The 20,896-nt window shown below is 37.2% G+C and overlaps 1 protein-coding gene across 9 annotated transcripts in view; it reads right to left on the bottom strand.

Moving 5' to 3' along the window:
• ctnna2 (catenin (cadherin-associated protein), alpha 2) overlaps positions 1-20,896 on the bottom strand; it is a 564,720-nt gene that overhangs the window by 524,518 nt on the left and 19,306 nt on the right. Inside the window, exon 4 of one of the 9 annotated variants that reach the window (XM_066656026.1) lies at positions 17,083-17,173. The exons of the other annotated variants lie outside the window; for them this stretch is intronic. The gene's annotated coding sequence lies outside the window, so the exon portion shown is untranslated. The remainder of the gene's footprint in view (positions 1-17,082; positions 17,174-20,896) is intronic. 9 annotated transcript variants of the gene reach the window in all.

The raw sequence follows: 20,896 nt of genomic DNA, 5'->3' as shown, positions 1-20,896 counted from the left end.
GGGCCATGTTGTCCACCCCTACCATATACCACATCACATTTTTATATGACAACTTCTGTGTACCAAGGAATTTGTGATATATTTGATTGAAATCACTGGATCACTAAAACTAAACTAATATGGATGACTTTGGATACTTTATTCACGTTTAAAGAAAGAACAGAACCCTGGAAATGCCACAAAGGCCATTTGACACTGCTGCCATTTCTTTCCACATTTTTGTGTGAGGCCAGGTTTTCAGAACTGACAGACACTACAACCAATCTACTTGAGACCAAAAAACACTACTTATAACAGCAAAATATACTCTGCAAAACACAATGAAGGCTCACTGACTAACTCTGTTATGCCAACTCATATGTCACTTGTTGGACATTTTTGGGCTGAGACACCAGAGGAGAGGGCAGGCCAACCTATCCATACACAAGGACCATACTATACATACAACCCTGTTCAGAGCTTGTTCTACAGCTCACTCAAGTATACAAAGACAAGCAGATGCACTTCCTACATTCCATTCTCCTTATGAAACCAATTACTTTGTGTTTTTACTTTCAATTGGATGCTAATGAAATCACAAAAACATCTGAGCAAATTGCTCTGCAGTTTATAACAAGTCTCTATTCGCATGTGCCAAGACCAAAACAGGTATTATCTTCTCCAAACATATTTACTAATATGGCAGAATGATTTGGAACTGTCTATCTATATCTAGGTCTTAAACACATCCAGCTGAGGTGCTCTGCTGGGCAGAAAACAATCCTACAGTATTTGTTATGTACACATGAACATAATGAATATGCAGCACACAAGTCATGAGTCATGAAATAAAAATAACACATTAGAGTAGCTCATGATGCAAAAAGCAGAACAGGAATTAGTTGTGACCAATTTGTTAGCACAGGGTTAGCATAAGTCATCTGTTTCCTTCACCGGTAACTGCCAAGATAAGGCAACTTCATCCAGACAAATAGCATATGAAGGAGAATGGATGAACCCTGGAGCCGATGGATAGCATTTGAAATGTGTGTCAGGCCCAGGAGAAGCTAAGGCTTGATGTCTTTGCAGAAGAACATTGTGATCCTTGTCCTTGGCCAGAGAAATGGGTGCTGAAAGAAAGGCTCTTGGTAGCTCCGACTACACCTCGGAGCATGAACACTATTTATAGTCCTGTGTGGTATTTGGGTGCATGGTGAGTAAAAACCATAGGGAACATATAAAAAAAATCCAGATCAAATCAGTTCCTTTCTGTTGTCAATACAAGCTAATTACACCAGATGCATCTCCTTAAATCACCCCCACTGTGGAGCAGGGAGATACTCCTGTATTTTGGTGTGGATTTTCCATATTTCTTTCATTGCATCTAAATTAAATAATGATTCCCATTTTAATTCATGTCAAAAATGCTGTGCACGACTGTGGAGGTATTTTAGTGGCTTTCAGTGGATCCTGCTTTTGTCTTCTCATATAAGCTAAACTAGGCCAATTACATGGCCCAGTTATGACACAGTATTAAAGGATCAAGCAGAACTGTACCCGAAGGCTGAACTGGAAGTCAGAGGATTTATGAGATGGACTAAGGCGATGGCTATGCTCCACAGGCATCTTCACTTTGTAAAAGTAAAACCTGATGTCCCATTCAGTCAGGTCTAGGGTTTCACTTAGCCATCAAACATTATTAGCCCTCAGAAAGAGGTCCAACCAAGCATTATATCTGAAGCACAAGATTTTCTGAGAAGTATAATTGATATATTTGAGTGAACATACAGACACATTAATATATTATGTCAGATACGCTGCCACAATGTCTTGTATTACCATGAGAACTCTATTTAGCAGTAGTAGAGTGTAGAAACCTGATTCACCAAAATCCCAATAAAAAAGAAGGGCATCCTGACATTTTAAAAAATAGGTGTATCAGACCAAAGATATGAGGCAGGTCTAGCAATCAGTACAAAGGCAATTCAGAGAAGTATTTTTAAGAATGAAGTAAAGCAAAAATATAATTTCATCAGTTATTAGGAAATATGAAAATGTTGGGCTACTAATAAACAGAAAAAGCAGTCTATTACTTACACAATCTTACAATGTAATAAGTCGGCCAGTGCTTCCAGCTTAACCTAAGATATATCAACAGAATATGAGCCCGAAACGGATGCAAATGTTTTAAAGATTTAATAAAAACATTAAAAGCAGTCCAACCTATTCACAATTCAGATGATATAGTTTTTTTTAGCTGGGGTTCAGCATATTCAGCATGAACTTTCGGTAGTTTACCACAGACTAGAAACATGGCCAAAATTGTTTTAATATAGTGGTTTATGAGTTTATTTATAGAAAAAGATGGTTTTTCAAAGAGAAACATACACATTTTTGGGAAACATAAAATGGATCTTCTAAGGTATCAGTCAACATTCACATTAGCATGACAGGAAAATATTCAGTTAGAGAAAAGCCAACAGGTAAACATATAAATAAGGTTAGCACTAGCTACCATTACAGCAACAGGCTTGAAAGTAATACAAATTACATGGTTGTCATCAAACTGAGCTTTCTGTCCTTTTTTTACAGTCATTTCAGTGACCTTTGCACTGAAGTATTTTCGGTAAACATAAAGTCATAAACAGCACAGGAGCCTTCATTATTCACTTTCATCTTCCATGGTCAGCTGACAAATATTTCAACATGACAATTACATTTCAATGTCTCCGTATGCAAGAGGGGATAAGATGCTGTACTGAAGCCAGGCTTCTCGTCTTCTGCACACAAATCCCCATGATTTACGCTAGGCCCGGGAAAAAACTGCTGCACAGAGGCCATAAAACATGCATACTGACAGAATGTGAGCAGCTACTCCAGTGATGGAACAGGCAGGTTCTGAGTAAGATGAAAGAAGTGAGGACACATCTCGTTTTATGATTCATTCACACTCACACTTCGAGTACGCCACCATGGGTCTGATCTAACCTTTGAATCCAGACCCCACTATTATTTTGTTCCATTAAAATATAACACGTGACAACAAATGACAGTAATATTGCACAGGATCAATGACGCAACAAGACGTGCATCAGAGAAAGGTGCATTTTTAATTGTGAGTGCTTTCAAGGCCCAAAATTGAATTTTTATTAGTTACGTAATGGTGGAAATGGCTCTGTGCCTCTGACAAAACATTAAAGCACTTTGTTATTATTATTTCACTCTGCAATCACTGCACATTTGAATTCTGTACTGCACTGCACAGTAGCAAACTATACATACAGACATACAGAAATAAAGACAATATATACATATATATATATATATATATATATATATAGAGAGAGAGAGAGAGAGAGAGAGAGAGAGAGAGAGAGAGAGGCCTTGAAATTGCTTGAACCAATTTTTACCTCTGATTATTAAAAAGGAAAAGCACACAATAAAACACTCTTGTCTATTCAGTTGGCTACCACTAACAAAAGTTATCAATTTGGGAATGGGTTGATAAACTTGATAAAAGCTTTGGCATAAATAGTGGAAATTATTGTGGAAACTGATGAACACTACATTTATTCCATTTACACAAGAGATGATTTATTTCCTATCAAGCCTGTTTATTTAGTATTTAGGGAACATACTGTATTTAACTTGGAAATAGTCTGTGAAATATGAGATACTCATATCTAAAGGTGTCATCATTGTAATTTTATGAAATGAAAAAGTCATGAGTTTTAAGCCAGAGGAAACTCTGTTAAAGGGAAAACAAGGCCTTTTCTGAATTACAGGATTATAAAGAGGTTAAAACAACAACAAAACTAAAAGAAAAGGGATGTGCTTTGACATAATGGGCCAATATATTAATTTGCAAATCACTGTTTGTATAATTATAAAGTGTCTTTTTTTTTATAACATATCAGTGTGATCCTGGGATATACTGTATTCACACATTATGGGTAATTCTCCAAAAGATTACCTTTAACCTCGGCGGATTTGGCATTTATAGTGTTAGCTCTTTACTACTATAAGTTCCTTAGATTTATATTAATTGTTTACTTAAACAAAACATAATATTTTACTTTAAAATTACAGTTTTAAAATAATTGTGATGCGTCACTGACCTGTAATACTGAGAAAAGTGCCTCTGCTGTAGCTACTCTGGGCTCAGAACTGCAGAAACTGCCATATGTGAGTTTTAGAGTAGGTTATGGACCCCCGACCCCCCCCCCCCCCCCAAATCCCCACTTCAGTAGAGCGATGGAAAAAAAATGAAACAAACATAGTAAGGTAAATGGCTGCTATTTGCTCTGTATGCTGTATATTGGTTTTAATTTAGATAAAGTCTAGATCTGGTCATTATTTTAACATAAATAATTACGGCTGTGTTGTTTTAAAAACCCAGTGATATTTTGGGTTCACCTGACGTGCAAACAAAGGATGTGTGTCATAGACACAAACACCACAAAAATAGTTATTATCAAACCAGCTTAAAAACAACAACGGTTCTTTGTATTCGTATTATATACACTTTACAACACATAATAAATCCACATTTCAGATCCACAAAAAACAAAAAACTCTGCATTAAGTAAGTCATTACTTACATGCCACATACTGTTTTAAGCAATACATTACTTATAGCAGATATTTAAAATAGTATCTTATTTCTTGAGTCTCATACACTATACGAAGCATCTAACAAGCTGTGAAATGGCACAAGTAGTTGGGCACTAACTCGTAGGTTGCAAGTAATAGAAGCAGCACCAAATAAATGGGAAAATGTCAAAGGAGACAGTCTTCAAAATGATGACAGCATGTTTCAAATAAGGAAAAAGTGCCTCAGGCACATGGTACCTCCGCTGAATGTTAAAGCTCTGTGACAGGGATATGCAGACACTTACACAGGAAAGTTGCTAAAAATACAGTCTGGCCTAAAAAAAATAACCACAGAACGCAAGTTAGGCCTCCCTGAACCAAAACTGTGTCTCAACAGCTTCACGACAATCATATTTATGAGAGCTGCTATTTGAAAATAACTTTGAACCAAAAGCAGTGTTTTAACTCAGCATAAAAAAAGCATTATAACTTAGACCGCAGAACAGCAAAAGGGACCATAAATTGTTTATTCATTTCATTTGTTTATTGCATTTGAATGGATATTTATTTTGCCAAAAGAAACTTTCAGACCTGAATGTTTCCCTAGCAGTTTTTCAACTGTTTAACAGTAAGTGTCTCTTCGTCTTGAGACATACTCCTCAATTTCTCCCTAGGAACATTTATTCATTTATTCATTTTCTGTAAACGCTTATCCAGTTCAGGGTCGCAGTGGGTCCAGAGCCTACTTGGAATCACTGACAGCAAGGCAGGAAAACACCCTGGAGGGGCCAACAGTCCTTCGCAGGGCAACACACCCTTATATATATTCACTCACACCTATTGGCACAATTGAGTAGCCAATTCACTTACCAACGTGTGTTTTTGAACCGTGGGAGGAAACTGGAGCAGCTGGAGGAAACCCACGCGGACACAGGGAGAACACACCAAACTCCTCACACTCAGGCACCCACAACCTCAGTACCCTGGAGTTGTGTGACAGCGCCACTACCTGTTGCGCCAGCTTGCCACCCTATTAAAAACACTAAGTGTAAACATTATAAGAATGCTTGTAAACAAAAACAAAAATTTTTGTTAAAGCATGGCACAGAAGAACCACTTTATGTCCATAAAATACTTTGCTACAGATGGCAACTACTCAACAGGAATGTTTTGAAATTCTTTAAGGAACCAAAAGTAATTATTTGATCATTATTTTTTATTTGCAGCATTTTTGGGATCTTCATTTTAAAATAGTATTCAATTCCTTATCACTAATACATGCATAATTATGCCCCACGTTTGAAACATACAAAAACTTTAATCACAACTGCTCAACTAAGATTTCACAAAATTCTGTAACCATCAAAATTAGCCAACATGTCGTTTACTCTTTCAAAATAATGACTGCTAAAGATCCCGGTACAAAGTAAATTAAGTAAGTTAAACAATGAGCTATCTGACAAGGCTATAATAATTATAAATAATGAGTTTGTGAAACAGTTATGCACCAAATTTAGCTTGGAGAAACAGAAGTTGCTCAGTTCTATCATGCATGTAAACTTTCATATTAGAAGAAAAAATATCTTCACAAAAAAAATTACTCTAAATAAACAAAGGCTAGGAATGGTAATTAAAGCCCAGTGCAAACATTTTGTAACATTTGTTACACCACCTGTCCAAACTATTTTGGATGCAAAGCAGGAATCCCATTTATTCTTGGTCAAGATGATGTAATAAGCTAAAAAATGTTCTAAAAATCAAGAAAACAAACATTACAGAACGCTGAGACAACACGCTCATAATTAAACACGCCCCGCCTGAAAATTCGGTGGTCCGCAGCACACATGCACTTATACTCTCAAATGTGAGTTGCTGCCTTTAAATTGTACATTACAGCAATTTTAAAATTAACAGCACAACTACAGAAAAAAATTCTACAGTAAATTTCTGTATCACTATAATTAAACAGTACAATTGAAGCCTGTATTACTATAGCGCAGTAAGTTAGTTAACATAATACAAAAAAATACTCTATATTGCTATTAGTTAATGTGAGGTTTGTGCAATAAATCAATGCCGAATAGCCTAATAGCATTTGGAATGTAGGGACAGAGCTTTAAAGATGTAATTAATTTGGTTCATCAAAGCCAAATTACTGTTCTTCGAAATCTTATTATTATTATTATTATTCTGTGCTCAAAATGTAAAATGCTACTCCTCCTAGGATTTTGTCAAGATACGGCCACGAAACTTCACATGGTCATATATCCTATACCAGTTTGGGTTGCTTGTGCTTTTTGAAGTGATCTGACTGGAATACATTGACCACAATGTCAACTCAAGTTTTAAGCTATGACCACAAGTTTTCACAAGGTGAGACCTGGGCACAATGGCACCTGTCATGTCAAATTTCAGACCAATCACACTCATCTGTCTCATTTTATCCCTCCTTCAATGTCCCTCCATTCATTTGAATGGGGACGGCTAGAGTGAGTGATGTCATAATCCACTCTAACTCTGTCTTTGTAAATAGGCCTTTTTCAGCTAAACGTTTTCTTCTAAAATCCTTATACTTTCACCTAGAAACTTAATTTAAACTTTAAATGGTGGGAAAATCCCCCATTCTTAAGACCTATAAATATAAAATAACTTCACGATAGAGTTTTTGAGTTATCAGTGTTTGTTCAGTACTAGGGAATGTCCCAGGCCCCAAAGACTTCAATGTTTTTTTTGACCAGGTGAGCACATCTTTCTTTAAAATTTCAGTGCGTTTTTACACTGCCATAACACAAACAATTATTGCTCAGTCTGCACAGTTCTTGCACCAAATTGTTTGCCAAAGGGTTCTTTTTCTCAGAATTTTGACTTTATTCCTTTATTCTCTGAATCATTTTTTTTCAATGGCATGGCCCTAAAACTTCATCGTAACAGTCAGGGACATGACAGAGCCATGTTTTCTCATGTTTTCAAACAATTTCTTTGTTTACTGTGGAGTCTGATCAGAGTGAGATATAATACCTGTTAATGTTGCCAAGTTCTGAACTGTCCTTCTGAGCTTGTGAACAGCAAAGAAACATAATTAATGCAGAGCCAAACACAGGCCCAGAAACACACAAAAACATAACATGTTCCTGTTTTATTACATATTATTTATTTATATGAAACATTGAAAATGACAATTTGAATTTTTTCAAATTTTTTTCAGAGTGAATTTTTTTAATGTGGCAGGAAAAATATAATGGCAGACTTTTTAAGGTGGTATTTTTAAGATATGTCAGTTTCAGTGGCGATTGCTCTAAGGCGACTCTAAAGCTCAGCTTCCCCTAAAATGTAAAAAAATAAGTGATCAAATATATAATGTTGCGGGTACATGTCATTGAATAAATATGCACTACAACGCACTCAACTTTTGCTCAGTATCAGCTTCTTATCACTGGTAAAGACGCGGCTTTCCCGCAGTTTCACAGTGATTTAAACAGTGTGGAAGCTGAGCGTCCACAGAGTTCAATAGCAAAGCAGCGAAGTGCAGCAAAACGAGACGAGTCATTGGATAAATGCTGGGCTTTGTCCCGCCCATCTGACGCTCAGCGTCTCTGGGGGTCTATGGGGCAGTGGGCTGGCCTCGGCTGGCCCGTACGCTCAGCTTCTGCATGATGATTGGATGATCTGTCTGAGGCTGAATCCCTTTTTGATTGACAGAGAAGTGAGCGAATCAGCGATCCTTTGGTGTAAAGATCCGTGGGAGCACAGGTGGACACACTTCACATGGGCCAAGGCCATTTAAGCAGCCTAGCTCTGCTGGCCATTGAGAGGACACTAGTCAAGTCCCTGGAAAAGACGCCTTGTTGGTACGACAGGGTCAAAGATCATTTTCTTGAAAAGGAACAGAGGGTAGAATTTACGTATAAATAAACCAACACATTTTATGATGTAGGCCGAAATTGAGCTTCCCCTCCTTGAAAGACCAGCATCTGCCACTGGTCAGTTTATATGAAGGGGTCATTTAACTAAAGTGGAAGCCAAAATAAAATGGCTAATTTTTTTAATGTGGAATTTTTTATGTGGCCGGTAAAATATAATTGGATCATTTTTAAGGTGGTATTTTTTAAATGAGACCGTTTCTATGAAGTGGTCACTTATTTAAGGTGGAAGCCTAAATAAAGTGATAGATTAGCTTAGATGATTTTTAAAGTGGGGTTTTGTAAGGTGGGGCCTGCAAAATATAATGGGAGACTTTTTAAGGTGGTATTTATTTTAATGTGACCATTTCTATAAAGTGGTCCCTTACTTAAGACGGAAGCTTAAATAAAATGGGTGATTTTTTAAGGTGGCTTGCAAAATATAATGGCACACTTTTAAGGTGGTGCAATTATGCTAGCAATACGTGACAAGCCAAATTCAAAGTTTGTTCACAAATTTTCCCCTCTAGTTCCACTTGCAATTTCACCTCATCACATCCTGCTTAGTTCAGTGGGGAGATCCACACATTGAATGTTATTGCAGTGTAGTGATATTGGACTTACCTCTTGGTGAACTTGTTCTGCAGATTTTAAATTAATGCAAATTAATGCAGCTGCAGGGTCTTGTCTGTTTCTGATTTGAGTATAATTATTTACTGATAGCAATATGACTACAAGATCCACTAGAAAATTACATCTATGTTTTTTTTAGTTTTACAACTAAATACCTTTTAGTCAAAATCTGTATTCTAAGGCTGAAATCTACTATTGAACAAGTCACCAAAAGGAAATCCTTTGGCTCTTTGACCTTTTGTTTATTTATTTATTTATTTTCTCTGTATTTTTTTGTTGTGGATTCCATTAAACTTTAAACTTACCTTATCCTCATGCCAACATGAGGTGCCTACATTAAGCTGCATGCTCAGAGACACATAAATACAAACACATACACACTCATCTAGGCCAACAATAGGTTGAGATGTTTTCAGAAAATGAAAAACCTTCTCCAAGAACATCATCTTGCAAATGGAAGGAGCTGGCAGAATGCTGAAGCTAAATCATAATGACGCTCCAAGTAATACGATTGAAAGAACACAACCAAGCACACCAGCACATAGAGAGACCTTCTCTGAAGTGAGGGGTGCAGGTTGATTGATGGAACCACTACATTTGTTTTGTTTTGTCTTTTTTCCTCCACTTTAAATAGATGACTCATACTCCTCTCTGCCTCGCAGGCGTTTGAGTTGACATTTTACTCACTTTCTATGGAATGGTGCTTTAGAGGGCGTAACGCGTTTCATTTGAGCGCAAAAAAATTATATGTAATTATTTCATTTTCAGTCTTTAGAGACAAATGTAGTTTTCAGAAAGATAGTTGGCAAAATAATTAATGTCACTGTTAATTAGTGCTACATAATTAGGCTTGACAATGACGAACCAACTCATTTAATCTTATCCAAGGGTTTTGACCCCTTATAAACCAAAACTCATGCAGTTATCCCCATCTGAGTTAACAGTAGGCTCTCGATCCACTTCCACACTCAGAAATCAATACATTCCCCAGGTGTGAGCAATAGTTGCATTTCATGCTGATGATGTCTGCTAGGCCACATGCTGAGACCATGCGTCAGAAAGGAGACACAGTGGCTGGATCTTTTCACAAAAAACCCATGCAAACTCATTATTATGAGCAGAGTTTATTACCCAAGTATATTTTAAGAACAATGATTCACTTAAATAAATTAACAAAAAATATTTAGTATCAATAAAGTATCATCTACATTCAAAACATAAATTTGTAATTAAAAGTCTGCTTTCTCTGTGAATCTGCTCATAGACCCCAATACAGTTTATTTTCAGATTTCAATTTCACCCTTTGCTAAAATACTATGGCACACTACTTACCAAAGAAAAAGCTATTTTCCAAATTCCTACATGTCTACACTTACCAGGGTATTTTTTCCCCATCAGATTCTTTGCACATTCCTTTTTTCTCTACAACCTGCTAGGTATAGCATGAGTAATCTTATTTAGGCTTGAGGATTTTTCTGTATAGCGTCTGTAGGGTGTAATAAAGAAGCTGTGGACCTCCCTGCACGAGCTACAGCTTCTGGTGGAGCCCCAGACATATGTGCCCTAAAACTAGGGCAGCTACTGAACATATACATGCTGCCACACTCTTCAGCCATCAGCTAACACCAACCACAATCAAGAGAAGAGGATGAATTACATGCGGTCAGGCATGCTGGGATTTAGCTTGTTTTTTATCTACAGTAAGGAGGGTTTCTATAGTAAAAAGATTTAAAGGAGGCATTTTCCCATACAGGCTCCAAAATGATGCATGGCTTGTGATGATCTCAGCATTAAAATGCTTTGATTTGCCAGCATTTACCAGCAACCAGACTTAAAGGAGTCTCTGGAGACAAATGGTTCCAAAGGTCTTTTCTAAAACATGAAATATGGCCTTTCAATTTTTTTTTCTTTGTATTACATAGTTCATTTCAAATAGCCATCATGGACAACCATCTGAGGACAAATCTATTACTCTTATCAAACAATATACACACATCCCTGCTGTGCAGCAGTATATTTACGGTGATTTTGAATATCAGGAAAATAGTGGTTGATCGTGCAAACAATGCAGACAATATTTCACAATTTTCAGTGAACAAACAAACTAGCTATATGTCCACTTATCTACAGAGTAAATATGGGTTGTGAATGTGTGCACAAACTTTTACCATGCAGTTTAAGTATTAATAAGTTAATCTGGGTCCATCATTTCACAAATCTTTTTAAGAAAACCTTTAGGAACTAGTCTGCCCAGAAGCTTGGGAAAAGATGAAATATTGCATCACACTGAAGATACCCTGTGCTGCATGTTAACATCTCTCCTCCCTACATCATTTCATAGCTGCACAGTCTGCAGCAGAAGACTCATACTTCCTGACCATTGAGGGATTCTAAAACAGGCTATACTCAATAAATACAACACTGTAAATATATAAGTAAATAATATAGAGATTTCAAAGAGTTCATCAAATATTATATCAGAATATAAACATATATTGCAATGCACAATGAAATATTGGCATCAGAGACATTTACACTCGAAAGATACTTCAAACAGATACACATTTTACAATTAATATCACTGAATTTGTAACCATTTGTAAACATGTGTTACACTTCACTTTATGGGTAATATTGGTGAATCTAGGCCCAGTTTATACATTCAGGAATATTTAAGAAATGATAATGCTTATCACATAAGAACAATTCTGATCAGTACAGGTATATGTTGGCCTGATGTGAGACATCTGGGAAGATGGTGTTTTCCTCCAGCTTGTTGAATTGTCCTATCATATTTCATAATTGAATAACCTCAAAATGAACAGAGGTAGTGGCTGGCTTCATTCATTCATTCATTATCTGTAACCGCTTATCCAGTTCAGGGTCGCGGTAGCTGGCTGGCAGAACTTGGCTGGCTTCATACATACATATATATATATATATATATATATATATATATATATATATATATATATATATATATATATATATATGAAGTGAGGGTGTGAAATATAACATATGTTTAAAATAAAGCTTTTCCAGTAAAATGAAACAATCTATAATGACTGTTTAATCACTTAAGCTTACTTTCGTGCTATTAATTTGCAAGAAATTCATTGATTAATGAGGTGAATATCATGTTGCGACTAGTAGCAGCATACCCACAGCAGTCTTTCAGAGAGAGTTTGTAAACCCTGATGGGTTCACTAGCAATAATGTGGTGTGTGGCACAGGCAACCCAGCAATTTACTTATTCAGCCATACCAAACAACATTACAGTATCACCGCATGAACTCTAAAGCATGTGTACATTGTGGGATCAAAGCTGACACCAACAAAGCTGATGTATGAGACATCTTATCTTTATAGAAGTCATTTGGGAGCCCATTTACTTCCAAACTCATGGTCATTTAGCTCTTAGCTACCAGCCTTGACTCTGATATAATGAAGGTGTCGTTTGACAGATTTAAAAGTGCACAGAGAAAGGCACAATGAAATATTGCACCCTGACAGGAATGAGTCATTTTTGTCCGAGGGAGAAAAATACTTCAAATCTCTAATGCAACAACATACCCAACTGGTCCAAAACACAGCAAGGGCAATTCTAATACTCTTTTTCAGAGGACGAAATGAGGATAATTGGTCATAAGATGCTGTTTTTGTCATTTCAGACTGACTGGTCATGTGATACTTGTAATCACTGCACAGCAATTAGAGAAAATTGTTAGGCCAGAGCAAATGTTGCACACTAATAGTCAGGGGAGACATGCCCTTAAACAAAAGCTTTTCAATTGCAAGTAAAGACTTGTGCTTGTAGCTGTTAACAAGGACTATTATGCTTTAATAGCTCCAGAAGAGATAAAAGACTTAAAACGTGCAATTAGTGTGCGCAAATTTATCCAGCTTAGAAGTAGCCTGAACTGGGCAAAACAAAGAATGTATGTACTGAATCTGTTCTTATTTTCAACGATGTACTCACATGTATAAAAATTTTTGGGGGTGATTTTTAAACTGAAAAATCTCAGATTATAAATGTATTCAAAACATAGATCCTGTAATATATTCTGAGTATGCTTTGGTGATATATAAATTTATAATTTGAGTGAGCAAGGGTCATGTGAATATTTATTTTTATATGATGCATGTAAAATGACTTCTCAGTATAAGTACAACCTTTTAGTTATTTAGTGGTTTTGGCAATGTAGTAGCCTTGAGTCCACCTTTCTCATAAAATATCAGCCATTCTCTAGACCTTTTAAAAACAAGCATTATTGTGTAATCTGTTTAAGATGATTTTAAATATTTAGTTTGAAATATTAGGCATTTGTTTTAGGTAAAAATTGATTGATATACAAGTCACAGCTTTTCTGTTTTTATATGCATTGTCCCAATGTTAAAAACAACATCTCTCTGTAATTTCACATAATATCATCAAAGGTTCAGACAGTCAAGAGAATCACTGTACCTAAAGGCAAAGGTTAAAAACCCCAACTGAATATGTGACCTTTGATACCTTAGATGTCACTGAATTAATAAGCAGCTTGCTTCTGTGAAGCATAGCAACATGTGGGCTTGTAAATATTTAGATACCATTCTCAATATGCACAGTTGTACTGTAACGAATTGCACAGGATTTTGTAACCACTAGCATCACGGAATCCACTCGCATCATGAAGACCAAGAGCCCATACTCTGCTAAAAGTATTAGCATACAAACAGCAGGAAGAAAATATTATGAAGCTATCAATGGTGACTACAGTGACACGCTCATGGCATTTGGTTCTGGTATTTAGCTGCCATTGTAGTCCATCCGAGAGACAAACCGTGACCTTTTCTTTGGGCCATCAACAATACAGTCTGGGTTAATACCATGCATGCATATTTTCAAATCCTAATCATTCCTGTCAAATTTTAACTCCACAATTGCTAGGCACTTAGCCCATTTATCATGGCTACTCCATAAACAACAACTCAGGGCAGAGAAATCTGTTCAGTGCTGGAAGATGATGGCAGATATTAACATTCCACCAGCAGGCATAAGATGATCATTAACATTGTACAAAAAATAATTATGGATATTACATGATTAAATATGCACATCTCCATAACTCAGACATGCCTTTACAAAGCAGGAATGATAGATTAATGAAGTTAGTCTACATTGCGATGCTAATGATTCATCAAAGCAAAGAGGTCAGAGGAGATAATTGTGTCTTATTACATGCAAAAGGGATCTTTAAATGTGGATGCTTTTGCTGAACAGAAGCAAGGATAGAGCAAGAGACAGAGAGAGAGAGAGAGAGAGAGAGAGAGAGAGAGAGAGAGAAAGCGGAAATTATGTTTTTATCTGGCAGTTTGGAAAGAGAAAGCCCATTTAAAATGTTGTCAATTTTAATGAAGCATGTAGAATGGAAATGTCTATGAATACATTGTATAATATTCTTAAATATTTTACATATCTGTGTGTCTTTTTGTGCAAAAAAATGCACAACTGAAAAGATTTAACTTCAGTTTTAGGAGAAGGAATAGAAAAACTACTATTTCTTTTACCTGTAATCCAAGTCTACATTTCAAAAGAGACAGGGCTTCACAGAAAATATCTTTAAAAGCTGGTGTCCTAACCTTACTTTTTCACTGAATTCCACATTTACTTGATAATTTTCAACCATTCTTCAACCTTTAGAAACTCCTGTTTTGTTCTGTTTTCTAATTTTGTGTTTAAAAGGTCTGTCAACATGTTGCTGAATTTATCCTCTCATTGATGCTAAATGGGTTCTTACTGAAGGTGTCAAAGGTTTAAAGTAACTGCTACTAATCGTATCACTATTTTACTTACAATGGACAGGTTTTTCCTACAAACAGTTACACTGAAAGATTTAGAAATACTCTAAGTTACCTTTTCTGTTACTTTCTCCAAAATTCTCCAAATACCATTAGTAAAATAAAATTATTCGTTCATTCATCCATTGTCTGTAACTGCTTGTCAATCCATTAGAACTTCACATAGAGCCCACCCCACTCTCTTCCTACCGGCAGCTACATAATTTCTATTGTTCCAATCCTATAGATACATGCCATTCATGATCCGATCAGCAACCAGCTAACCTTAACGTCTACGGTTACTCATTGAGCCCATCATATGAATACCCAAACCATCCACTGCATCACTAGCTCTTCACAGGGGTCATCAGCTAGGCACCTTTCCTCGCCATTGTTTTGGTGAATTAAGCCCATGACACCTCCAGAAGGCTCAACAGTGAAGTCTGTCGTCCCAGACCGACCCCCTCCAAGCTAACTTTACAGTCCTAACATACCCTTAAATATCAACAACCATAAATCCACACTGGCCTCCCTGGTGACTAAGGCAGGCACCGTTAATGCATACTCAGTGCCACCAGTTCCATGTGATCTTTACGTGCTACATCACCAACCACCACAACAGCACCTCTACAGTGCATTCCCTCAACTAGTCTGAGTCCTCCTTATCCACAACCACTGACTAGACCTTTCAGCTGTTTCTGAGAACTCCTTCACAGCTGCCCTTTGTTTCTGGCCCCTGATGCCAAACTACACAAGCAGGAATGGGACAGACTTGGCTACAAATCCCCTATCTCCACTGGTCTAACATGTGCCTTCGACCTACGTTCCCTCATCTCAGCCGCCAAGTCCATGTACTTCAGCTTCTTCCTTTTGAATGCTTCGTCTACTACATCCTCAAATGGAACTGTTAACGCTATGAAATAAACTATTTGTTTACTTTCAGAGTACAGCACCATATCTGGCCTCAGTGTTCTTAATGCAATGCACTCTGGGATCTGCAGTTTTTTACCTACGTCCACCAGCAATTTCTAGTCTTGTGCTTCTAGTCTTGTGCTTCTAGTCTTGTGCTTCCATCTACCAATATTTATAGCCTGTGGACACTCTCAAATACGTTCACCCTCACACACAAGCCTAATCACTCTATGTGTAATATGTATTCACACATTATTGTACACTATTACACAATATTTTGTGTTTTGTTTGTCATATTTTGTGATACTCACAAATTTCCTTTTTTTTGTTACATATACTAATACACATCTCTAGTCTTTTGCTCGCAGCCTTTATGCCTATTATATTAAGAATGGCCATCTCGACCTACGGGAGCATATCTAATAGTGACTGGGTTTCAGCTAGTAAGTGCCTTCAGACAGACTGTACCGTTCCTTGTGAGTCTCCTTATTGACCAAAATCTACACAGGTAAGTCATTTTTGCTCCATAATAAAACCTATCATAAATACAGTAAACACAGCGTACATGAAACTGAACTATCTGATCATACATCTCTGGATCAGACATAGATGACTCTTATTTCTACACCTTCACACAGCTGGCTGCATCAAGCTCCAACTTAAAAGGCTGAAGCTCTGTAGTACTGTGAATTAAAATGTCACAAGTGGGTCAAGCCGCACATGAAGCCTGGCGGAGCGTGTTAGCAGATATTTCAGGCTGTCTGTAGCACTGTCAGATAGCTGACAAGCAATCAGCCTCAAGCCATGGTTTTTCTGTAGCACTAATCTAAGCAGGTAGTAGAGCAGTTCTGGCCAAAGCCAAGAGCCTGACTACCTTCATCTGCTACAGATTGGGTCAGGAGCCATGGATCAGGGCCTGATCAAACAGGCATGTAACATAAAATGAATGTTTTAAAAATGTGATAAAAAAAAGTCCTAAACATAAGACTATTACTATTGAAAAAAAAGAGAGAGAGAGAGAGAGAGATAACAATAATAATAATATTGTATGTGAATAGCATAAATAGCATAGCATGTGAAAAATCTGCAAAACACAAGCCCTTTTCTGGCTCAACCTGACACTGCCAGAGGTCAGCTTGACTAGCTCCAGGAAAACTTAATGTCCATTTTAGTAATCAATTACATATCAAAATGAATAAAATTTCCCTATGTCTTAAAAAAACTTATATGTTACTGTACACTTTACCTTCATTCAGTATGAAAGGATTTATATGCAGACAGTCTCCACCTCCATATCCTCATCTCTGCAGCTCTTGCTTACCAGCTCACCTTCAACTCTGTTCATCAAACATACAAAACTCTTGCTTGTTTTGTTTTACTAACAACTGTACATTATGTTTTTTAGCATTAGTACAGTAATTTAGCCATACACATTCAATCCTATTCAATGCCCACTAAAAAGTTGTCAAGCCCAGAGCCAACCACCAAACACAGTATCTGGAAATGTTCCACAAATCCACAGAAACAAAGCCTTCAAAACACCACAACAAAGTCCCAACGAACTTCAAACTAGTCCAAACAAAGATCCCCATAACACCTTTCTCCTACAACATGATCTCCCCTCTTTACCCATTTAATGCCAGTCTGGATGTTCTGATATATCACAGGTTCTTCGTAATGGCCATGGCAGTGGAAATAATGCTCCTCTCTTGGAACTGCCTCGCCATCCCTGTAAATCTCTAGACTCTTTCAGACACATAGCCTTTCCTTGCTGAAGAACAGTCCAGCCACATAAGGGAAACATAGTTGGTTACACATTGTCCACTTCCAAAATCTATTTTAACCCACTAGGTCTGTTCTGCCTTGCCACTGTAATTCACATAAAAGTTCACATTTTTCCTCTAGCGGCACGGTGGCGTAGTGTTGCAGTCAGCCAGCTCCAGGGACCCGGAAGTTGTGGGTTCGATTCCCGCTATGGGTGAGGAGGTGTGTTCTCCCTGTGTCCGCGTGGGTTTCCTCCGGGTGCTCCAGTTTCCAAAACACATGTTGGTAGGCGGATTGGTGACTCAAAAGTGTCCGTAGGTGTGAGTTAATGTGTATGTGTGTGTGTGTTGCCCTGTGAAGGACTGGCGCCCCCTCCAGGGAGTATTCCTGCCTTGCGCCCAATGATTCCAGGTAGGCTCTGGACCCCTGCGACCCTGAATTGGATAAGCGCTTACAGATAATGAATGAATGAATTTCTCCTCTAGCTACTTTGCAAACAAAAATATACACCCTCTCTGCCCTTGTTTGAAAAATATTGAAAATTAGCTTTCAAAACCCTCAACGCTAGTCCAGTCCTTCTCAGGGCAATACAAACACACATCCACTCACACTTTTAAGTCATCTATTCACCTACAAATTTGTGTTTTTTGGACTGTGGGAGGTAACCGGAGCGCCCGGAGTAAACCCATGTGGACAGCACAGCAAACTCCTCACAGACAGTCACCTGGAGCAGGAGTTGAACCCACAACCTCCAGGTCCCTGGAGCAGTGTGACTGTGACACTACCTGCTGCGCCACTGTGCCGCCCTAGCATTATAGTAATGTTTGAAATTTACCCCACAATGCAAGTCTATGGTATTGGTTGTTTAGATTTATGTCTGAATTCATATCTGGAACACTGTAATATCAAAATGGGAATGCTTAGCCATAAAGCTGACTTTTCACTTCTCTCACGATAAGTCTTACTACATATAAAACTTGATTTTCAGAGAAGGGGGAGCTATATAAATGTTGTTTTAAGCACTGCATAAAGAAATGACAACAAAATGTCTTTAGGCATTTAAAGTAGTACATGCAAATCCCAAAATTAGCTTAACAAAACCCACTTCAACACATCAGAGTATTAAGAGTGTTCTTTAACTTATGTAAGAAATTCATTCAGTATTAGAAGTGTGAGTGGTAAATGTATGTGAAGCTTAGCTTCCAGTATATAGTATGACCTGCCACTTGCAGCAATATGGCAGCTGTCTGATAACTGTTAATCTGCTCAGCACATAACCTCTCTTGAGATTCTGTACACGGACAGATATTCCTTAAGACTTGACTGCCATAATTCTGTAATCATTTAGCAACTTATTTGGTCGAGTGCTACTGTGGAGGTAACATTTATGTTGACTGTCCTCTATTGCCTCTCCGACTGTGGATTGGTGAAATCCAAGCTCTGTAGAGCTGATGAGTATGAACAAGTACTATTGAGGCTAACAGATACTTCACTGTCAGACACTAAACTTCAGAAACAACAAAAAGATGTTAAGATCAGACTTTGATATATGTTTGTTCTTTTTAAATACAATTGGGTACCTACACCCCTTAGTGTCACTCCATTGATTGGTGTTTATTTTACCTTCAAACTGCTATAGGCTCATATATTTTCACCACACATATAGAGCTGTAATACTTTCATTTTCTTTAATTAATAAATGACAGATTACACAATTTTTGTCTTATATTTTAACAGGATTTTTGTGACAATCATATGCTTTTTATGGTCATATTTATGCTGAAAATTCTAAAGCGTTCATAGACTTTGAAGCACCACTGCAAACTGTTAATCTGCAAACAAACTCCAGAAAAGTCGGCTTTTGTATTCAATAACGATGTTTAGAAGCACAGGTGTATACACACCACATTAGTAATGCAAAATAAATATATGCAATCTGATTAAATCAGTTAATTATATATTCTCCAAATAAGGTACCACTTCTCTCACAAATTGGGACATGAAATTTGGACAAAAAAGACTGATGTAAACACACTGTTTGTCATAGATCGGATGTACCTGAAGCAAAAAATACCACAGAAATCATGGCTCCAATCTTTAGTCAAAGGTCAAGAGCTGAACTGCTTTAGGGGCAGAGTTTTTGTCAGGGCCTAAAATACCATAGCAGTTATGTCTCCAGTCTCCATTATAATTAGTCTCTCACTTTGTATATGTTTGTTGGTGTGTGTGTGTGTGTGTGTGTGTGTGTGTGTGTGTGTGTATGTGGGTGTGTGTGTATGTGTGTTTGTGTGTGTGTGCTCAAGGCACTCAAGTGGATTGGCTTTCTGATCTCTACAAAACTAATTAGCAGTACAGATCGAGACTGAAGCGTCTCCGTTAGCTCCACATCTGAGCACTTGTAGGTCAAATCTATTGAATGAGTGTCACTCCATCTGATGTCTTACTCACTTTACAGGTTTTTTGTTTTGTTTTGGTTTGTTGTTTTTTTTAAACTGACCTTGGTTGTTTCAAAGTCAGTTCATTTTTTAGGTTAAATATAATTATGAATTAAGATTACAAATAAACAACACTCCTTAACACAACAAATAACATGTTAAAGTGAATTGCAATAACTCCTTAAGCAATGCTAATGTAAAAATATTTTCCTTGTCCTGTACAGCAACTTTTTTTTGAAGATTATATCAGCAATGATGCATGTTTAAATCTCTAGTAAGCAACACTGCCTAACATATGCCACTACAAATATTATGCTCATTTCAAAATAATGCAATTATGATTGGATAAAATATGCAGTCAGAAACACTAAACAGAATGTAAGGCATTAAGTCCTGAGTTAAAAGTGGTGGACTTCATGGATGCAGATTTACAGCTCTAACGTTATGATTCACAATAACAATCCACTTTCAAAAGTCTTAAAAACTTTCATTCAAGCCTCTTGTGAAGTTTCAATTATGCACAAGTGTATGAAAAGACACAATTATATCAGCAAACATTTTGATTTTGCAGAGTGGCACTCATTTTTATCAATGACTTGCTCCCTTTCAGTTAAGTCTACTGAAGTGGCTTTTGTGATATTTAAACATGGGTTCTAGCCAAGCATGCGCACTCAAACAAAGGCACTTCAGTATGCAGGAGGGAGATTAAGAGTGTGAAGACTTTCCAGAGATGGACGGAGTCTGCCAAACATGAAGAAGATCAGTGACACTACAAATCTGAAGTTGATATAAAGGAAACATAGTTGCATGAAACTTTTGAATATGATATTAAAGTTCATTCCTGTTCCTGCATATAGCATA

Source organism: Hoplias malabaricus, chromosome 2, assembly GCF_029633855.1.
Source record: "Hoplias malabaricus isolate fHopMal1 chromosome 2, fHopMal1.hap1, whole genome shotgun sequence".
Taxonomy (NCBI): Eukaryota; Metazoa; Chordata; class Actinopteri; order Characiformes; family Erythrinidae; genus Hoplias; species Hoplias malabaricus.
Note: the sequence above shows the minus strand (reverse complement) of the source record. Positions and strands in the feature narration are given on the sequence as shown.